Genomic DNA, 21261 nt, shown 5'->3' with positions numbered 1-21261 from the left:
TACAGGAATGTAAGCAGTTAACTGCATAAGTGAGAAGAATACAACATCAGGTTTGAAACAATATTGATGTTTGTCATAGCTGTTATTCTTTCAGGTCATGGGGTTATTCCAAATAAGAAATTTAAAAAGCAGAAATTGGTCAGCTGAGCAACTGAACTGAATTTGCTAAACTGAGTTTCCGTGCAAGATCAAAAATTAAATATTTTGTCTTACTGAGACCCATTTTAAGTAGCAGCTAAGAGCTAGATTTTGAGTGACTTTTTCCTTAACTCCTAGCTATAACTGATCAAGGCTAAACTCCTGACCAATTCATCGGAACGATTTGAAACCCTCGTAACTCATCAAAAGAGTGCTCTAAATATGGAGATAAAATATATTGTAGGATGGGGCTTTCAACTGTGTTAAGTTTTTGCACTTTGGATATGATGTTTATTCTACTACTGTTCATGAACTCTGGCAAGTAATTGCTCAGGTTTTACCTCAGTAGGAATTGAAATGTACAAAAAAATAACTTTTTTCAAATTGATCTACAGTCAAGTTTTTTGTTCTTGTTGGCTTTGTTTTTTTCTAATCCCCTTGAAGGAAGTAAAGTGCAAGCAGGTGCACTGGGCTAGGACACCAGACACCTGTCCCCCACTTTCTGGGAGACTTCTGGTTTCCAGGACTCTAACTCCCAACCTCTCTGCACTTCGTCTTTGCTGGCTCTTGTAGTGTTAATGACAGTCACTCAGTTGTTTTTTAAGGAATTTGAAACCTATGTATGAAAAGCACTAAATAAATCTGTGATAACAGTAAAATCCAACACACTATTAGACTCACTGCTATCACCTTGGTAAGATACACGTGTGTCTGAAGTCCATGTATATTTGCAGAACAGTACCTTAGCAATTAAAGTCTGAAAAGCTAAAAGCAAACTGTTTATTATATAAAGTAATACTTCCTCTAAAGTTTCCTTCTGAGAATGATAAATGCTATTAACTTTGTGTGTGAATGTCATTTAAATTTTGCATTCCTATTTTTTTTTTTCCCCTAGTGATCAACAGTAAATTAAACCACTTCTTGGCTTGTTTTTACAGATAAAGAGAGAATTAAAAGTGGTGCATGAGGGAGCTTTTTATTCCTTAAGACCCCACAAAAGCCAATTTGGGTGGAATGAACCTTCTAAAAGAAAAGTAACAGAACATTTAAAATGTATTCCTCCACAACTCTATAATTACTTTATTTGATTGTAGAGCATGTTATTACATTTGTACACATATGAGAATAATTGGATCCAAAAATACTTAGATTTTTCTCTCCTCTCTCTATACTCAGTAAGTATATTATATTTAAATTAACTAAATACAGTGGCAGCCACTGAGCCTGTCTCTGATCTTGTGTCTGTGTCAGCAGTTTACTTACGGCTTTCCTATTTAATTAAATGGGAAACAGCGAGTGGCTGATGCAGCGCTATGCATGGTATGTAGGACAAACTACACCTGCCACTGTGTATAAAATCTGCTTAATGCACATGATGAAAACACACATGCACACAGGACATGTATATATGTGCAGATATTGTGAAGAGTTAATTCCTTGCCAATGTATTTGCAACTCTTCTTACTTTTTGAACACTGTAACCCCCTTATCTTGCACTTTGTTCAGTTTATTTACAGAATTTTTAGGCTGCTTGCTCTGGTTTAAGAATCTCCTGAGCAAGCAGACTGAAAATTCAGTAAACAAGCTGAAGAAAACTTGAGATAAGTGCTGAAATATCCAGGAGAAACAAGAGCTGTAGAGCTCAGAAGGCAGAACTAAACTTTCAACATAATGGATTTTACACAGTGTGCAAAATATTTTTCCTTATACTGACAATATGATATACCACTCAGCTATTATTTTCTTAACATGTATATTTAAAAAATAACAATACTAAAACGCTCATATCCACAAAAAGTTGACCTCCTCACTGGACATCACTTGTCATCTGCTTCACGTCTTCATTTTACATTTCATATTCTCTACCATTAAGCTTACCATTGTAAGCTACAATATTTTTTCTATTTCCATTGCATCCAGGGCCCTCTTCGTAGTTTATTTTTGGCCTGAGAAACAAACAGAAATGGTAGCATAGTGCATTCATATTTTGTGATTCAGTCTCCAATTTCAGTTTTCTTTTCCCTCCTCTACATGAATGGAAACAAAAATGGTGGTTGTTGTTTTTTTTTTTTTTTTTTTTTTCTTTTTATCTTTTTTTTTTTTTCCCTCCCTTTTCCCTCAACATCTTTCCCCACCCTCACAAAAAATGACTGAGGTAAGTAATAGCTCCAACACCTTTACAAAAAAGACTACTGAAATTAGCAATGCTGAAAAACCTCCCCAGTCCATTAACACATTCTCTAATATAATAGTAAGCAATTAACAGTGAAAAAGTTTCCTCTCTACACATATTTCTGTATATATCCTCAAGTCCAGGCTTAGCCAAGGCCTGAAATGGCTTCTGAATAATGCATTTATCTCTCAGGGAACACCATTCTACTTTTGGATCAGAAGGAGGAACATGAACTCATCACACTGCCCCTTCCTTCACATTCCTTTTGCTGCTTGACATGTCCCCCAGGCAGACTGTGTGAGACAGACCTTTCCTCTGTAAGATCCTGCCATTTTTGGCAGCTTTCTGACATACTGTCTCTTTGTAGCCTGCCCTTACTCTGGATCTCAGCTGAACCATTCCCAACTGCCTGTATTTTGTTGTTACCTCCCCCATCCTGATCTCACCCAGCTCTGTAACTCTATCTTGTAAAGCAAAATATTCTCCATTGTGAAAAAGGATGTTTGTGAGAGGGAGTATAAATAGACTTTCCTTTAAATCTTTACATAATTCACTTGCGTAAGAGCCTGGGGGAGGTAAGAGGTGTAAACACATGCCCTGTGGGTGTTATTCCACCCTCCAGGCTGGAATTATGACACAGACATTTAGACAGCCTGCTTGATAGACTGGTTCAACAAGTCTGTTTAAATGTAAGTAAAGCTTTTGCAACATCCTACACGATTTTCTATTTCTCTAAATCACCCTCTATATTTAAATATTTAATGCTGACTGCTCTGTCCTGCATTTCTTTCCCTAGATCTTGTCTGAACATGCTGTCCTTTGTCACTGAAAATGAGTATGTGCAGCAGACCTTGTGTTGACCTTCTGGACAGTTCTTGCACATGTAAGTCAAAAAATGTCTTTGTATTTAAGATGTTGTGCACATTTCTGCACAACTTTTAGCCGTAGTGTTGTAAATGTAGACCTAATTATCCTGGGATTTTGTGAATGTCAAAAGGAAAAAAGGTTTAAGAGTTCAAAAAAGGATTATACAAATTTATGAAGGATGAGTACACAGCTGGTAAACAAAATGGTAGATGTACAGCTTCTGGTTTAGAAAGTCCTCAAACCTTGAATGATTGCAAGAACCAAGGTATTCCAAGGGACAGTTCAATTTGAGGTTTCCTCTGTTTCTTTTTTGATTTGATAGCCTAATAGAAAATTTTTCAATATTTTGCATGATTAAATGTTTACTTAAGTCTGCCCACATGAAGTTACCCTTGTCCTACAAAGAAAGCATGAAACTTAATTTCTAAAGATGATATTTTGACATGATTTTTAGTAATTTCAGATATATTTCAAGCAATTTACAGTACTGTAAAAAACACCAGTGACAGTTATGTTAAGTGTAGAAACTTATTTTAACAAAAATTAAAACAGAACAGAATCAGTATTCATACATGCAGATATATATATATATATATATTTGGGGCTGTAAAGGCTACATAAATGGATACCTCATGCGTTAAAAATGAGACTTGTTTTCACATTACTCATTACAAGGCAGTACTCTCTAATGGGAATAAACCAGGTTAGCAAACTGCTTCTTCAGCAATTTACCTTCACAGTTGATTCCAGCTGCAACAATAAGATAAATCATAAACAAACATTTCCAGATAGCAAAATTACAGGAAAATTAGATTTTTCTCCCTTAAAATTGTATATCGCATTTGCAAAATCTTTCTTCTGCTCCACAGTGCTCTGCTGTGACTCCTTTTGGTACAAGTTATTGCGACCTAAGTGCCTTCCTAGCAAAAATTACACATAGGGGACTCTTCTCTGGAAAATGAGTTAGCATTCTGACCTTGTTTTATTTATCTAAGTCTTTTTATAAAATGTTTTCAGTATGATCACCTAATTAAACCCAGGGATCATGACCTATATGATTACTTGTGTTTTCAAAACAGCAGCAGAAAAGTTCAAACTCAACTCATTATTTGTACAATATGTATAAAAATGGAGTATAAAATGTGCATACTAGGAAAACTTACAGGATATACTGTTTTAAAATATTTTTAAAATTAGGTAATGATTAGTCAAAACTTTCAAACTACAGATACTCTATAATATGATGTGGAAAAGTCTTCTCATTCCTACTGTGGAGGCTCTATTAGTATTAGGCTTATAAATTTTTAGTATGTGTACCTATGAGACGAAATGCTAAGGTATTTTTCAGACACAGATGCTTACATAATTGAAGGATAAATTATGGGAAAATTAGATTACTACATACATCACCACTAACTCAAGAATCTTATTTATGCACTTAGACATGGAAGGTCATGAAACAGAATTCCCTTTCTCATGCTTAAATCTTGTATGCTTCAGGTTATGATCATGTGAATAAATGATGCCTCTCTTACTCTCTGAAAAAGGGTTGGCATCATGCATACTGGGAAAATGCCTCCTACTAGGAAGAGTTCTCTGTCCATGCTATTTCCCGAGCCATTCCTTGGCATGTTTTGGAAGACTGGTACTTGTCCATACAAGCAGGGTGGACAGCCAGACCTCCAGCCTGTGTCCAAGTCCTAATCAGTTTGCTAATGCAGCTGTAGTCTAAGAAAGCTCCAGCAACCTATTTTATGACATAAAATGTAGTTGTAAGATTAGAAACCTTCTACTCTGAGTGTGTGATATTCCTGAAGGACAAAGAATCCTGAGTGATTCTGGACCTCTTGTGCATTTTGTGTACTGATTCTTAATGCAGAAGATAAACAAGCTGTCCCCGAAGTACACAACAGAGCCTTGTTCCTCTTTGCTGTCTGAGAACAGCTTAATGTCTGGCAACATCCAATTTTCTCTTGTACATCTGCACACTGTTTAGACTGTCACTTATATATCCTTTCTACCTGGTGGTCCAGTCTCAGCTGCACAGACTGAGAAAGATTTCACTGCTATGTGGTTTGCCTGCTGTTCAAACAGATCTTTGCTGAGATACTGGAGTAGATATTTGAAGACACGTCTGAAACTGGGGAGGGCCTAGCATAGACGTTATTTGTACCCTGGAGGAGCATCTAAATGTACAATCCATTAATTGTACAAAAAAAGGGTTCTAGCCACCACCAGCATTGGTTTGTAAATAATGGGCACAATACTGTACTGTGAATCCCAGTCTCCTCTAGTTTTAAGTCCAGACGGGGCAGATATCAGCCATCCCGTTTTCTTCTGTATATACTGAGGTCCTCCCAACCACTGTACGGTGCTTTAGATGGTCTTTTCAAAGGCAGACAATTCTTCCCATTCAAGTGATTTAGGGATTTAGATGGCAATTTAGATCACCAAAACTCCCACTTGTGAAGGTTGGTATATAACACTAGCCAGAGGAACATTTAGCTTTGCTAAATATTAAAAATTCATTCGTATTTTAACAAGTCAATTCTCTTTAAGACTGTGCACAGCCATATTAAAATCTACTCTTCTAGTTAATTCTCTCAGGCCTGAGTAATTCCTATATATGGAGCTACTGCACACTGGAAACAGCCACTGTCAGCAAAACCAATATATCTGAAATTCTACAAAGCTTCACAAGTCTTAACAGCTTAAAAGACCACTGCAGAACAGAGGTGTGAAGTTTACTGAAGTCCAATTGATTAAATTCACATGCCAATCTTAGCTGAAAAGCAAAGAAAAGAGGTATATATAAATATTCGGAAAGGTCTTTCCAACAGAGTTGATAAGCACAGCTCCCTTGAAGATATCCTTGTCTTTGTTGTATTGGGATAGATCTGTAAGTAATTTAACATACTACGTCATTTTCAAAAGTACATCTGGGCTCAGACTCTCACCCTGAGAACTTTAGAGCACAGCAGGAGCTTATTTCATATCCATAAAATACCTTGCTGCAGAGTTAAAATCATTGCCTAACAATCATGCATTTTTTTGACAAGAGTGGTATCAATTGTTTGGCTCAAGATAATTTATCTGGAATACATTTAGCAAAACTTTGAGGAAAACTCACCGGTTGGGGAAGATACCTTGATTTAAGTAGAGGCCTTTCCAGAGATATGAAATAGCACAAGTCCAGATAAAATTAATAGCAGCCAGGGCTGAGGATACAGCATAGGGACATTTTTCAAAGCTGTGAACTAAGAGAATCTTCTGGTTGAAATGCAAGGATTTATTTAATTTCAACCACTACTGAAGCAGAAGTTGCATTTCTGTATTTACACTAAGAGTTGGCATGGGTAGTGTTTCCTTCGTGGATGAAATGGTACAAACCTTCAGAAAAGAACTTTTCACAGTCAAACTTGGTTCTTATTTAGCTCAAGATATCTAGCTAGGGGTGAGATGTACAGCAGGAAGAATCCTAACAGATATTTTACAGCAATTTATAATATTGTTGCTGACCAATAAAATGCAAATTGCTTGAAAACTTGCAAAGAAGGCCCTGAATGATTTTTTGTTTCAGTTTGTGGAACCAGTTTTTAAAAGATTTCAAAACATTATCTATGCAATATTAGATATTCAAATAGTGAATTAATATAGTATTGAATCCTCTGTGCTTATCTGGAAACCCCTGAAACTAAAGAGGAAGCATTAGGGAATATTGGTGACAATATTTTCATACAAATAGTTTAGAATAAAGAAATACATTAAAAGTTAAAAGAAAAATAGGAATTCCCATTCCAATATTCAAGGATCCTATATAGGTTAGGATTTTAATTCTTTACTCTAAAAGCTTGGGTAGAACATACAGATTCTGAAATGAAAATAGAAAACAATGACTACACAGTGATATAGTTTGTTAAACTGGCCTTTCTTTATGGAGCTTGAAATAGGAATAAGAACTGTCACAGGTGCCCACTTAGTTCTTGCACAAAAAGAAAAAAACAGTGGCTACTCTGAATTTAAAGGCTTTAAGAGATGACTGCAGAGGTTCCAGCTGCAAATGGTAACTAATGCAAAGAGTAATCAGCTGTCCTTCTTTCCAGAAGTTCCTCTTCTTCTCTTTTATAAAATTTTAATGGTGGTATAAATAGTATTGGTTTGTGTTAGACTTATCTGTGATTAATTCTGTCCATTCTAGGAAAATGTGTTTTTTTACCTGAGGGTGTGCTTTAAACATTTGTGTTATTGTGCACAGTGCAAACTGGCAAGAATAGTGCAAGTCCTAAGAAATAAAATAACAACAAAGACTTGAGTTTATTCTGTAAAGAGCTTTATCCTTCCCTCCTTTCACAATTTGAAGAACATAAATTGAGTGTATAGTTTGATTTTGTTTTTAGAGAGATAATAGGGTAGAGAACTAAATTAATTTCAGAAATACAGGAAATTAGGAAATCGTGATGTTCAGGTGTGCCTACATTGTGTGGTGCATCACTCAGTTGGAAAATAAACAGGTCCAAAAAACCCAGATTTAATAAATGGATGCAAGTGCTACACACAGATTTCAGCTCAGGTTGAAGAGGGAATATGCTGCATTAAGCTGCGTCTGTAGAGCTAGTTGGCCTGTCAGAATTTAATGACATGTAAGTGTCTTAAATTCTAGATAATGGAGTCAGAGACTCTTTCATTTTAGTCTTAATACTGTCTCCAGAGTTCTTGTTTTCCTGGCTACAGGATAATAATAAGTTGTTGAGGAAGCAGCTGAAATTAGGAGCTACCTTTCAGTTCCTGACAGTCTGACCTTACTATTAGTTGTTATTCAAAGGATAACCACCTTGCTCTTCTTCCACCAATATATATATATATATATATTTAAATAAAAGTGGTTATGACTGCTCAGCGTTGCACTGCATGTGAGGGTATTTAGTATTCATAGCATGCTTGACCCCCCCAGATAAGAATGCAGGAGCCAGAGACCTCCCTCTGCTGACAGAGGGTGATTTTGAGCTGATGATGGGAACTCACAGACTGTGCAGAGCAGCACCTAGCAAGGCTTCTGTGTCTCTGAGGCAAACAACACTGCAGAGCAGGATTTCCGGATCATTTTCTTGGACATCTACAATCTGTCAGATTCCCACAGAGACAGAATGTGGGTGGTCGGGATCCTACCATAATATTGTTAGCAAAGAAATTATCCTGAAAGTATTACATACATAGAGAGCTACCTTGTTTGTCTAAAAATTAAAAATCTATTATTTGAACAAATTGTCATTTTATCTTCCAAGCAACACATTACCTCTGCTGTGTGAAATACCCATATGATCTGCACTGTCAGATGTTATTGTTGTGACAGATACTGTAGCTTATACATTTGAAACTAATGAAAAAATGTCATCAGCTATTCAATTTGATATATCATTCTTCAGAGTGTTTGAGAAGAATTGCATATTAAAAATACAGTGAATGGGAGAAACTCTCACTTTTATCCAGCTCCACATTTCATAAACTAATTCTGGAGAACTACTTCAAAAAATGTTTCTTTATGGAAAGTAGCTGGGGAAAAAAGGTAAATAAAATATTTCTCTATTAAGATAAATTTGATTTGAATACAAAATAAAAGCAGGTATTAAAACTTACTAGCGTGGGTTCCTGGTTATCATAGTTTCCTGGAAATAGCCAAAAAGGGAAGGAATAGCTGCAATTTATTGCTTTCATAATGCTCTGTAGGTGAATGGTATCAACATTTATGATTCTCTAATAAAAATATGCACACTTGCATTTCATAGGATAAGGCGGTTGATAATATTCCATCAAAATGTTTTAATGTCGACAGCCTTTATTATGGGGGCAGGAGGAAAGGTTTGTAGATTCCAGATACAATGAAGTTTTGCATTTTTTTTTTTTTTTTTAAAGTTTTCTCCCTGAAGAGAAAATTAACATTTTGAAAGCCAAAACCCTAAGATAATTTCAGTTTGTAGACACATGAACACGAGGGCAAATGTGAATCTCAGCAGGAATTTTCCTAGACTGTTTTATTAGCATGTTCATTATCACAAGGAGTTTTTCTTGTGTTTAAATGCTTTATTTCAATCATCAAATAATTGCTTAAAATGTCAACTGATGCCCATTATCCATGAAGGAAAAAGCATCATACTTCTATTCACAAATTTGTGTGACTTGTAAACTCTCATCTTCCCTTGTTGGTTTGATGTATTCTTTTGGAAACTTATTGGCAAGATAGGAAGAATATAAACCACGATGTAAATAATTAATTCTTAAAGACACCAATGCTCAAATTGAAACTGCTTAAGGTATAATTTGAACAAAAGGTATAGATCCTGTTATTATGATCAGTTTTCAGGGATCTAGGAATGTATTAACTGTTTATATACATAGACTGGCCTGTTCCTCACTTTCTGAAAGCCAAAATTTGAGAAATCTCCTATTTCATTTTGTTTCATTTAGCTAACAGACATTTTCCACTGAAAGAAAATGATTGCTTCTTGGGAAAGGGAGGGAAAGAGAAATATTTACTCAGTAGTAAAAAATCCACACAGTAACCTGTAAGGCTTATCTTGTCAGTGGAAGTTTGCTTATTTTTTCAGATGAGTTTAATTTCTATGGTCTCAATAGATGCAAGGGCTTTTCTTCCCATCTATAGGCTGTGTAGATTTGATACCTTGACAGCCAATGTGCAAAGGAGAGGAAATTGGAACTTTTTGGGTCTTATTCAGGCAATGCAGATGTGAACAGCAAACTTGTTGCATCAATTCTCACCTTCCTTCCAAGTAAAACCTTCATACTGCTTTAGCAGCTAGTACTGATTAATAAGTAAAAATTATAGAAGAGAAGATACATGAAAGGAACACTCAAGATTTTTCACTCTAGTAGGGAATATCCTCTAATGTAAAGGAACTTGTCAGTCTGGACAATCCATGACATTTTTAAAACCATCCCTATATTCTGATTAAATACGGAAATGATCTTTAAATAGAGCAAACATTTCACAGCTCTGAGCTTGTTAAGTTTGTCTTTATTTCCTACAAACTATTCCAGGAAATGTAATTAAGTCACATGTGGCTTACCATTGATCTAAAACATAAACCAGAAAAATAATGAAAAAAAAAAAGGAAAATGGTCAGTGAACTTTATTTCACTTTTCCTACACTTATACCTTCTGTTATTTAAAATAAATTGTATTATTTTCATGCTACAATAAATTTCTGTTTTGAGGGGACAGCAAATAGCAGCTGGGATGTTATTTACTTTGATTTCATAATACAGTTTATTTCAATTTCTGGTACAAAAAATCCTCAGAAGAACACAGCAGGAACTCTAACATCAGATATTAAAACTCTTTTATTTTTTAGGGTTGCAATAACAGGAGTTATTTACTTGGTTCTAACATCATTATATAAGGAAGTAGTACTTAATCCATGCATTATAATGGAAGAAAAAAGATCTGTTTTTTTTAGGACTATTGTATCAATGTAACACAATAAGTGAAGTATTTTACTTTGTCTCTTCCAAAGAATTAATGGATATATTTTAGAGCACACTTAAGACCAGATACAGTATATATTCTAAGAGGGAAAAGAGAAAAAGGTGGAGCCTTCTCCACTTATTCAAGGCTGCATCAGACTTTGGTACTTTTGTGACTTTACCCACTGTTCATCATTGTTTTTGTTCATCAAAGAGCAATTGGAGAAGATTTTTTTCTTTTTTTTTTTTGAAACATAAGAAGTACCCATTTCTTATGACTGCATTGGATTAAAAAACTTCAGTACAATATGTTTGATTTCTCCATAAATAATTTTACTGTATGAAGTCAAAGCTGCTTATTATATTTGGTCTTATTCATTCTGATGTGCTCTGTTTCTTCTGCCTCCTGTTGTAGGTCATGCTATGGGATTAGTAATACAGCCATTCTGCTACTGACTAGTAACTGACAGAAGCTGGTTTTGTGATCTTTTTTGAAGATGGCTGCATCTGTGTTTTTATTTCTCCATTTTCCAACTTGTCTTGACTTTTCAAAATACTTGTGTGCTCCTTATCGGTAGATTTTCAAAACTTGTGCTAAGGAATAAGTTCATTCTATAGCTACCATGCTACCAATTTAGGAAAATAATTTAAAAACAGAAAAAAGGAATCTCAATATATTTTAATTATAACCTTAACAGAAAAAAGGAACAGTATCTCAAATGACCAAGACAAATTATTCAGGACTGTAGAGATCATTATCAAAACTTACTTTACTTCAAAGTCAAGTTAGATGTACTAGATAAGCACAATATCTGAAAGGATCCTTGAGAAGATGCTTTGGTAGGCCTAACCTTCAGATGAAAGACACATATGTACATGTGCACACATCCTGTTGTACATTTGTGAGGTGGTTTTCTGTACAGCACCAGCATCTCAATCTATTTTTTTTTTTCCTAATTCAGGGTATTGAACTTGAGATAGTAAAGTTGTGTTTATGCCTGAGCAAAACAAATATAGAAAAAAAATGTAAATGGTCCTACCTTGACGTGTATAAACAGCCTAGAGTCAGTATTATTGCACATGTGCTTAAGATGAGCCTTCCTATTCATCTTTGCAGGATGGAAAGACAAACTTTGTGCCTAGGTTTAATATTGCTGCTAAAACACCAGCTAAACAGATTATTAAGAGCTATAGAAGCAGCTTAAATTCCTTAGCTAGATAAGAAAATACAGTAGCAGTGACATTTTCTTTGGCCTTAGAAGTGATTAATCAGTGTAATAAAGAAAACAGCTTTTTCTGTAATCTTTCAATTCATTGTATGAAGTTTTGCTCTGAAGTGTGAGTCAGAAAGTTATTCATGGATTTTAAAATGTATTTTAGGTGAAGTTATGAAAGAGATATTTGATGCTCTTTTATGCTGTTTGCTAACTTTATAATTTAAGATGGACTTCAAGTTTCTTTTTTCCTCCTCCTGAAGATTTTCATTTTATTTTGAAATTTTCTAAAATTTGGTATGAATATTATATATAAAATACAATTATAAGTATGGAGACTTATGGAAATGTTTTTTGCAGTGACTATGTATAGCACCGTGTTCTATTGTATTCCAACAAATGAGTAGTATATTCTCAATATACATCGTTATAAGCCCAACAGCTGCTTTAAAAGAAAAGCTAAGCCTAACATAGAGAATTCATTTTGTAGGATATTCAATTTGACTTGTACATGGTACTATATGTGAAACACACTAACGAATGTTCATTTTAACTAAACCTACACATTAAAAATGGAAGTTAAATTGCTGAAGGTTTGTTTCTGCTCTGTTTTAAGAAAGGAGGTAAGTCAGAAAGGAGATGGGACTCCTCATGCAGTAAGGAAAGTGCAACTTGGAAGGGGCAGTTTACTGTGTTAGCAGACCTTGCATCATTGTTTCCCTGACCTGAACATCCTCAATCAAATGCTCAATGGGCTTTTGGGTAAATTTTGAAAGAGAGTGACTGTTCTCTCATAATGTTATTTTTCAACTTTCAGTTAAAATACTTTGCCTCTCATTTATTTTTTTTTCTCCTCCATCCTTTCTTGTTTGAAATGTTTTCTCCCAAATTTTCATATCAGATGATCCCTTATCACTGATATTACAGACTAATGTTAGTGCTTTGTACTCTAGGTGAAATAGTTTATCATTAGAGAAAAATAAGTCATATACACGTAGTAAGCAAATGGATTGTGTATGTCTCAACAGGTACCTATTCACACATATTCTGCCATGCAATGGGATGGTAAGGACTATGGCTGGCAAAACTTTAAACTATATATTAAAATTATGTCAATATTAATTGAAAACTTATATACATTGGCAAACAACAAAAGAGCTCTGCCAGCAACTCTAACTGAGTGATGGCAAAATCTATGTGATAAATAACTCAGCTATGTGTGTCTTCTATTTTTCAGAAAATTTTAAAGTGCTTTGCGAAACATTTTTCTTGAAAAATCAACTCAAAAATAAGATTTTGGGGGCTAGGAAAGTCTATTGCTCCAGCTATAATGATAAGTTTCTTCTTAGGCAGTGTGAAAAGGAAAAGAGTTTCCACTGTATCTTTCAGAATGGTTTAATTGATCAGATAATAAGAAGCAAAGTTGAGTGCAGAGCTACATTGCTGGGTCCTTTAACTGTTCTATTCTCAGTAATACTTCTGCAGAACTAAGATACACGCATGTCGTTAAATACGTAATCTAAGGCTCTAAGATGTAGCATACATATTAGAAACAGGCATGTTACTTGTTATTGTTCACTTTTAATACTGGAAGATAATAATGTCATAGCTATGAGCTAAATACATGCTTTGAATTCACATGGCTTTGGGTTTCCAAGTATTAATGGAAGGTAGAGGATTTAATTTAAAATTTAGGGGCTTTTGTTGATTTCTGTCATAACTATAATGTTATTTAAAACCAGAAAGGTTATACTTAATTATGGATATGACAGTCTTTTTGACAGTTTAGCCTCTTTAGTGGAGTATCTTTCCTCATTTAAATATAAGCAGTAGGAATAATAATAACAAAATGAATCTACAAATTTAACAAGCTTCTTTTTATATGATTAATAACTACCTTTGAAGAAGAATACACACCATGTTGAGCTTTAAAAAATTGACAATATTTATTAAGCCACAAAAGAGCTTATGTAGCTTTGTGATTATGGACAGGAAAGAATATTAAAAAAGGCAAAGTTAGCGAAAAAAAAGCTTTAAAGTAAGCAGAAATTACATGTCAATCATAGACATTAAAGCCGGCTGTTTTAAAACTCCAACTGCTAAGCCCTGGGCATGAAACAAGAAAATGATGAGGTAGGCTGAATGAAATGCACACAAATGCTAATGTTTAGAACCTTACCTAAAGTTAAAAATACAAATGCTTGCTTTAAGAAAAAGGTTTCAGATAAAATAAAATAATCTACCATATGAGTCTGTATGAATATAAATATGCTGAAATCCACGTGTGCAGAGTATGTTGAAGATAAACTTTCTGCTGAGAAATTTTACTATTGTATGCTTTAAAGAAGACAGAAGTTTCATGTTTTCTGTTACAGGAATGCAGAAATAAGCTTTTTTATTGAATGAAAACATATGGTTTCCTTGAGGGAGGAAGAAACCTGGCAGTGTTCAGATGAAATAAGATTGTCATCCTTGAATATAATACGATCAGTGTTGATTTATTTTCTGCTTTTTCTGTATACTTGCTATGGTAAATCACAGCTTTTTCTGCATAGTTCTGCATGAACTGAGAACGTTTATTAGAATAATCGAGTGTTGCATAATTAGTTATTGCATTTAGAAAGCCCCATCTTAATTTCCTTAGCTATGGAATTAGAGATATTTACATGTCCCATTCTTATAAATGCACATTTACATGAATGTGTTTGTTTGTGTGTGGTATTAGACTGTAATAACTCTGAAAACAAAAAAAAAATCAGTCTATTTCTACTTTGATTGTCTGCAAGGTAAAGCAACATTTGTAACAATAAGAAAATAGATGTCTGGTAAAATAGACATACATACATACATACATATATATGAAAAATCAAGTTAAAACATTACAGCTTTTCTTTCCTGGGCCACACTGCTATTATGTACTTCCTTAGACTTCAGAAAAGATGCACAGAGAAAGCAATGAAGGGGCAAGAGTTCCCAAAACTCACCATGTGTTCCTCACTGCAGACTGAAAGAAACACAGACTAATCAGCTCACATCTTTTCCAAGACATCTGCATTCCCCCCTTGACACCCTGTGCTCTCCCACCCTGACCTAACCTGGTTGGTGCAGTTGATTTGCAGCCAGTGGTCTTTGCCTCTTCCAAAAGGAGGATTTGTGGTTCACCACTTAAAGCAATCCTGCTTTAAAGGGAAGAGCTGATGAAACCATCAAACTCCAGCAATTTGAAAAGGAAAATCAAAGATATCTAGGTGATCTAGCCCTCTTTCTTTTGTCCGCACTTATGTTTCACCATAAATGATTGTTAATTTATTTACCTAGAGTCAATAAAAATAACAGTGATTCATAGCCACCCTGCTGTGTCTTTGCGTATGCTGTTGCTTGGTTTTGTTACTACTACCATTTTGTTTCTGTTCCTTCATGGTATTTCTGATTAATGGCAAAGCCTTTCTTTTTTCTGTGGATCTCATCATGCACAGAACAGCCAGGCTGAAGCAGTGCATGAGATCTTTCCTTCTTTCCTTCACAAACAGGGAGATAGACACTCTACTTTTTGCAACATACAGTTCCACTTTTAATTTCCTACCACACTTGTTGAAATTAAATATGTTCAAGTTAAAAACCTTGGCAATCAAAACCATATTTCTTTTGAGCTACAACTAGGAGACTCATCTGTATTGAACAGTTCTTTATTCAAGACTGTCTTGAACATATTTGTCTTACTTGTGTGTGTGTGCATGCGTGAATGTGTGTGAATGTGCATGTTCCTCTTTCTTCAGAAATAAAATAAATTAGAATATGGAAGCAATTAATGATAATATCCTGTCCAGAATGCTTTCATCACAATCTCACAAGAAAACTCTTTTTAACAATAACAGCTGCCTAAGTTATGAACCCTTTAGTCCATTATTTTACTCAGGAAACTTGAATAAAATAACTGAATTTGACCCAATAATAAGACAATAAAATAAGTGAATATTGCAGATAAAATGTAGTGGAATATAAAACCTTGATGTAATGGCAACTGCTCATCTCACACCTTTGAAGTGAGAAAGAGCAGTGCTAGCTATTTGACTAAAATGTTGCAGGCAAATGTAAACTACAAACAGAACAGTTCCAAGGAAGCTGGAATAACAGAATAAGCTTTGTTCTTCTATAACCTGAAAAGAAATACCATTATAAGGTAATCAATATCTTTTTTATAAAAGAGAGAGAAGGAGAACAAATGCAACCCCTAACATTGTTGTCTATGTCAAAAAGCAGTACTTTTATCTTCATGAAAGTAGTAGAAAAACAAAAGTTAACATTCAAAGTTCCAGCATTCGTGTCCTTTCATGATCTGACATGAAGGCCATCGAAGGCCATCAGAAGCAAAAGGTCTAAGCACACTCCACAGCACTTCTGCATCTAGAATTCATGCTGTCAGACTTGGCAAAGTGGTGTGTCTGTTGTGTTTTAGCCTGTCCTCCTGCAACACCACTAGTTCTTTGCCATTAACATGAGAGCAATGATACATCTGCCATTAGAATCAAAAGCTAAATGCCTTTTTTAAGAGAAACCATGCCCTAACATAAAATCAAAATGATTTGCTAGATATTACTGCAAAAGAGCATCTGGGGGATTTCAGATTTCTTAAAGAAGCACAGAAAATCCTGAGCTCAGATATCATACAGAAACTAAAAGTAAATGTTTTTAAAATGACAAGTACAGTATACAGGCACTTTGTTTCTTCTGTGCTTCAAGCCTTGGTTTCCAGCAGCAAAAAAAAAAAAAAAAGAAGCCAGTGCAAAGTTGCAAGGTGTAATAGGTTCAGTGAAGGTACACATATCACTGTACATTTCTTGTGTCATTGGAAATGGGCTGGGAACACCAGTGGAACTATGTAAACTTGATTTCAGACAGAAAGATTCACCCTCACAGGTTGTTTTTCACAAGCTTTCTGAAGGTGACATTTCATCTCATGAATTTTCATCAGAAAACACATTTCCCTCTGTACTGCTGAAAACTATTGTCTTAAATCAGGCAGTGAATATTCTTATCTGAAATTTGTAAACATTTATCAAGTAAAGGAATAGAAATAAAGCCATGCACTCTATTGCATCAATCACAATTAACAGCTTTAATTCAAACATCAAATACGTAGCCCTTGTGAAGGCTTCGTATTACTTGTAGAGAGGTCTATGCAAATAAAATATCAAGTTTAGAAGAAAATAAAGAGAAAAAGGAAAAAAAATCACACCAAAATGATCATATCTATCCACACAGAGGTAACAGAGAAAATTATTAGCTGGACACAAACACCAAAGCTACTCCTGCACAAGAGAACTTGCTAGTGCCAGAGCCTGTTTTTTTTGGCCACAGTGTCAAGGACTTGTTGACACGTCCTTATCATTAAGCTCTCTGAGGTACCGAAACCCTGTGCTTACATACCACCTTGGATTTTTTGGGTGAAGAGTAGGAGGCAAGAACCAAACTGTGCTATAGACGTTTCTAACATCAGTGTAGATGATGGCTTTCTGGTGTTTGTCTCCATTCATAGTAATATTTAATTTGTTGTTATAAAACTTGTGTGAAAAGCTAAATATGTTTGATATTATTGCAAATGTTGCTTAATGGCGGTCAGTCATACTCTTCATTGTAATCTTCAATTCAAACCCATTTTTTTAAAGAAGTGATCAATTCCTATTTTCAGAAACTATCTTAAGGCACTAGGGAACTTAGGTCTGACTGATCGCAGGGTGATTGCATCATTTTTTATTCAGAAATGTGGTTTTCTTGAGTTTTTTTCTTATTGTATTTGGAAACTCAACTGACTCAGGTGTGCCACTGTCCTAGATATCTGACGAGCTTTAGATAGAGATCACAGTCCCCAAACTTGTCACAATCCAAACAGTAAAATATATAACTGAAGGCTTAAGCAAACAGAGAAAAAGGATAATAATAATAAACAAAATAAACCAACCAAACAGACCCTAAAACAACAACAAAAAAACACAACATAAAGCCTGATCTGGATGTTGAATAATGGAATCATAAAATACACAGGAACTAAATCAGTGAATCTGAACTAAGTACAGAGCTTAGAGACAAAAATCTAGAAATCCATGTTTTTCAAGAGAAAAAAAAATCATCCTTTGTGGTCTATAAATATCACTTCCTGATTTCTTCACAGAAAAGTACAATTAGTTGCTGGAATACACGGAATATGAACAAAGAACCAATATTTTCTGAAAGTGAAGAGGACTTATTTTTTAACATAAACTTTCTTGCTTTTCTCCTTTACAGCTTCTTTTTAGAGACTTTTCCTCCCTGGAAAAAAAAAAAAAGAAAAAGAAGAAAAAAAAAAACCCACAAAAAAGCACATTATTTTGGAACACATTCACTTAAGGTCACCAGCAAGACACAGTGAAACAAAATTATCTGGTTTTCTGCCTTTCTCTTCACCTATCATGAAAAAGACAAAACCATGTGGAAGAAGAAGGAAAAGGGAGGACATTTTATCACCTGAATATACTATAATACTCTCTGCCATTACGATAGTTTATTGTTCATGTATTTTTTTTAATTCTTTTCCATTTTAATAGGAAGAGAGGTTATATAATTTCTTTGGAAGGATGTTCCTTTTCAGATGAATCTTTTCAATCACCTTTGTTAATCTGTTTTATTTCCCCTCTCTTACAATCATCTGCCAATTGTCTCTCTGTTTCATTCATATTGGCTGGAATTTTCAAGTGCACAGCTTTTTCCTCTCAGTAATTCTTTAAAAAATTATTTTCTGTTAGCAGAGCTAGTGACTTTCTCTTTTAGTATGAATCACAACATCCTTTTTCTTTTTTTGATATTTTGATTCTAAATTTGGTGGGCGACATCATGAGATTACTTTCTTATTGTTATTGCTATTATACTATTATTACTTATTTTCCCTTTGCTTTAGGAAAGAGAGAATGTTCTGCAGAGTTTAAAACATAAATAAGTTATATAGCTATTTAAAAAGGGAATCCTTTACAGATTTGACATGACCAGTATCATCACACCAAATTGTGGTATTGCAATACTGTCATGAGGAGTCACCTGAAGCGTATGGGAACAATTTTAACAGTTAATGAAATGGATCAGAATATTTCTTCCAGGACAAAAAATGATAAAAATCATTTGCATCAGGCAGTCTCAAAGTGTAATAAAGGTTCTTCCTAAAATTTACAAGGCCTGACAATAGTGGATATGTAAAACCTACTTCTCACTGGCTTCACAGTATCATTTTGAAAATATTTTTGCAAATTAGTCCATAGCTTTTGGTTAAAAATTTTTTTTCTTATACTTGCTTCCAGTTTTTGCTTATAAGATCACCTTAAATTAGGACATTTGCTGGCACTACAAATGTATGTATTTTTTTGCAACTAAACACAAGAGGCAAAAAAGGGGAAGTATCTTCTTAAAACAGTAGGTTTATCAAAATAATTAGGTGTGCAGCACAAGTATATTGGATTTTAACAGTATCTCAAGGGTGATTTGATTAATTTTTCAATCAAGCTAATCTGAATTTTCAAAGCTTTAACAAACAAGATATTCCTTTCACAGTAACAATTCCTTCTCCCTCTTCCTCAAATGAACAGTTTTGCTTAAGAAAACAAGAAGCTGGTAAGTCATAAGTGCAACTGTGTTCTCTCAGTGGTAATGAAAATGTGCAGACGGAGAATCAGTTCAGACTGTGAGTTAACGCAGCCTCCCCACTCTGTCAGAAGAAATGTAAATCCTATATAGAAGATTTGCAACCAAATGAAATGGATTTTGGTTATGCTTCTGCCTTAGATGGGTACTGTGAAGATATCCATGAACTTTCTATTATTCGTTAGAAAATACACAGAAAGATGGAGACTCAACAGCCTGCAAATTCTGTGGCATTTCACTGTCCCACTTTTGCAGGAGAGAAAATAGTTATTTTGCACTGATTTTTGTTAAAGTGCCAATTATTTTTAAGTGATATTAATGTACCATAGTCTCCACTTCTGACTGCAGAAGTACAGAGAATTAGAAAACATCCTACATGTCTACATCTTTAGTTTGTCAAGTGATGATTTTGAGAGAGATTAAGTGAGTGTAGTATTAAAAAATGCCATTTTGCTATCATAGCACAATAGGTAAATAATAGTGACTCATATTGGTAATAATGCATAGAAACCTTATATGGCTAGAAGTACATAATTTCACTAAAATTAGGAAGATACAGGATTCTGTTTGTAGTTACTATTCTTTCTCCTTTCTTTAGTTTTTGAGAAAATAACCACCTTTATTAAAGAGGTCTCATTAGTACCATACTCCTAATCATAAGTGCTTCTATTTAGACTGAAATGCAGTTAGCAAACCTATTTTGATCCATATGGAATTGGCTTAATTAAGACAGACTAGTATTTTGAACCAAGCTAATTAATAGCTTAGGAATGAATTCACATTTAAGGCTTTTAGTAGTCTCTTAAAAATACAGTCCTTCAGAGAGAGACAGCTGGTCACCTTTGACATATAAGACTAACATATTCATCTTGAAAATGAACTTGATTAGTTCCAGTTCTGCTTTGCTGCTGCAGGTATTGGAAATCTTCTTGTCACCCAAGTATTCCTAGCACTTCTTCCTCCATTTAATTAGCTCCTAGATCCTAAAACAAAGTTACAGAAGAAATGTTGTGCTCATTGCTGACTGAATTAATGGACTAGAAAAAGGCCAGCAGCAGAGCAGGCTGAAAGCATTGTCCTGCCATCTCCCATGGAACTGGGGCACTGCCACCCACCTCCAGAGACAGCAGAGGTGAGGTGGATTCTGCTTCCTCTATAAGGGATGAAAAGACGAAACAGGTAGCAAATAATGTGAGACCTCCATTACTTTCCTTCTTTTACTGCTGTTCCAGTTACAAAACCCATCTGGTCTCCTGACTATTACTTGATCATTGCTTCTCACATGTTCCTTCCAATTTATTGGTTTTGTCCTCCTTTTATTATACTGCATGAATGACCATAGGAACAGGATGTGGTGTTTCCATGATTTGGTGTTTATTTATGCAGTTCTGACAGCATATCTGAGTGAACTGAGGCCCCTGAACAGGATGTAGATTTACAAAAGCTGTCGATCCCTGAATTCGCTTACTTTAGTGAAAGTCAGTCATTGCAGTATACTATTTCAATTAGTTATGTTGTCCTCTAGCCTGTGACTTCTGAAACTGTTCTGAATCATCACTTTTTCAAACACAAGTGTAGTGTCTGACCTTGAAGCTTCTCATCATCTCAACAGCCTATTCTCTATTGGGAAAGCTGCCTTGTCTCTAGTGAGAGTCAAAGGTCAAATCCTTGGTGGATCAAGCTCTTAGCCAACAACTGTGATGGTACAAAATGCTTGCAATTACT

General features: G+C 34.8%; 1 long non-coding RNA gene across 1 annotated transcript; it reads left to right on the top strand.

The window, feature by feature from the left end:
• Nucleotides 1-2934: 2934 nt before the first annotated feature.
• On the top strand, nucleotides 2935-11652 carry LOC309438972. The gene is made up of 3 exons (XR_014183904.1): nucleotides 2935-3000; nucleotides 3108-3194; nucleotides 11073-11652. It is a non-coding gene; the product is annotated as an uncharacterized lncRNA (long non-coding RNA).
• Nucleotides 11653-21261: the final 9609 nt, after the last annotated feature.

Source organism: Streptopelia decaocto, assembly GCF_964273445.1.
Source record: "Streptopelia decaocto genome assembly, chromosome: 4".
In the NCBI taxonomy this organism is placed as follows: Eukaryota; Metazoa; Chordata; class Aves; order Columbiformes; family Columbidae; genus Streptopelia; species Streptopelia decaocto.
Note: the sequence above shows the minus strand (reverse complement) of the source record. Positions and strands in the feature narration are given on the sequence as shown.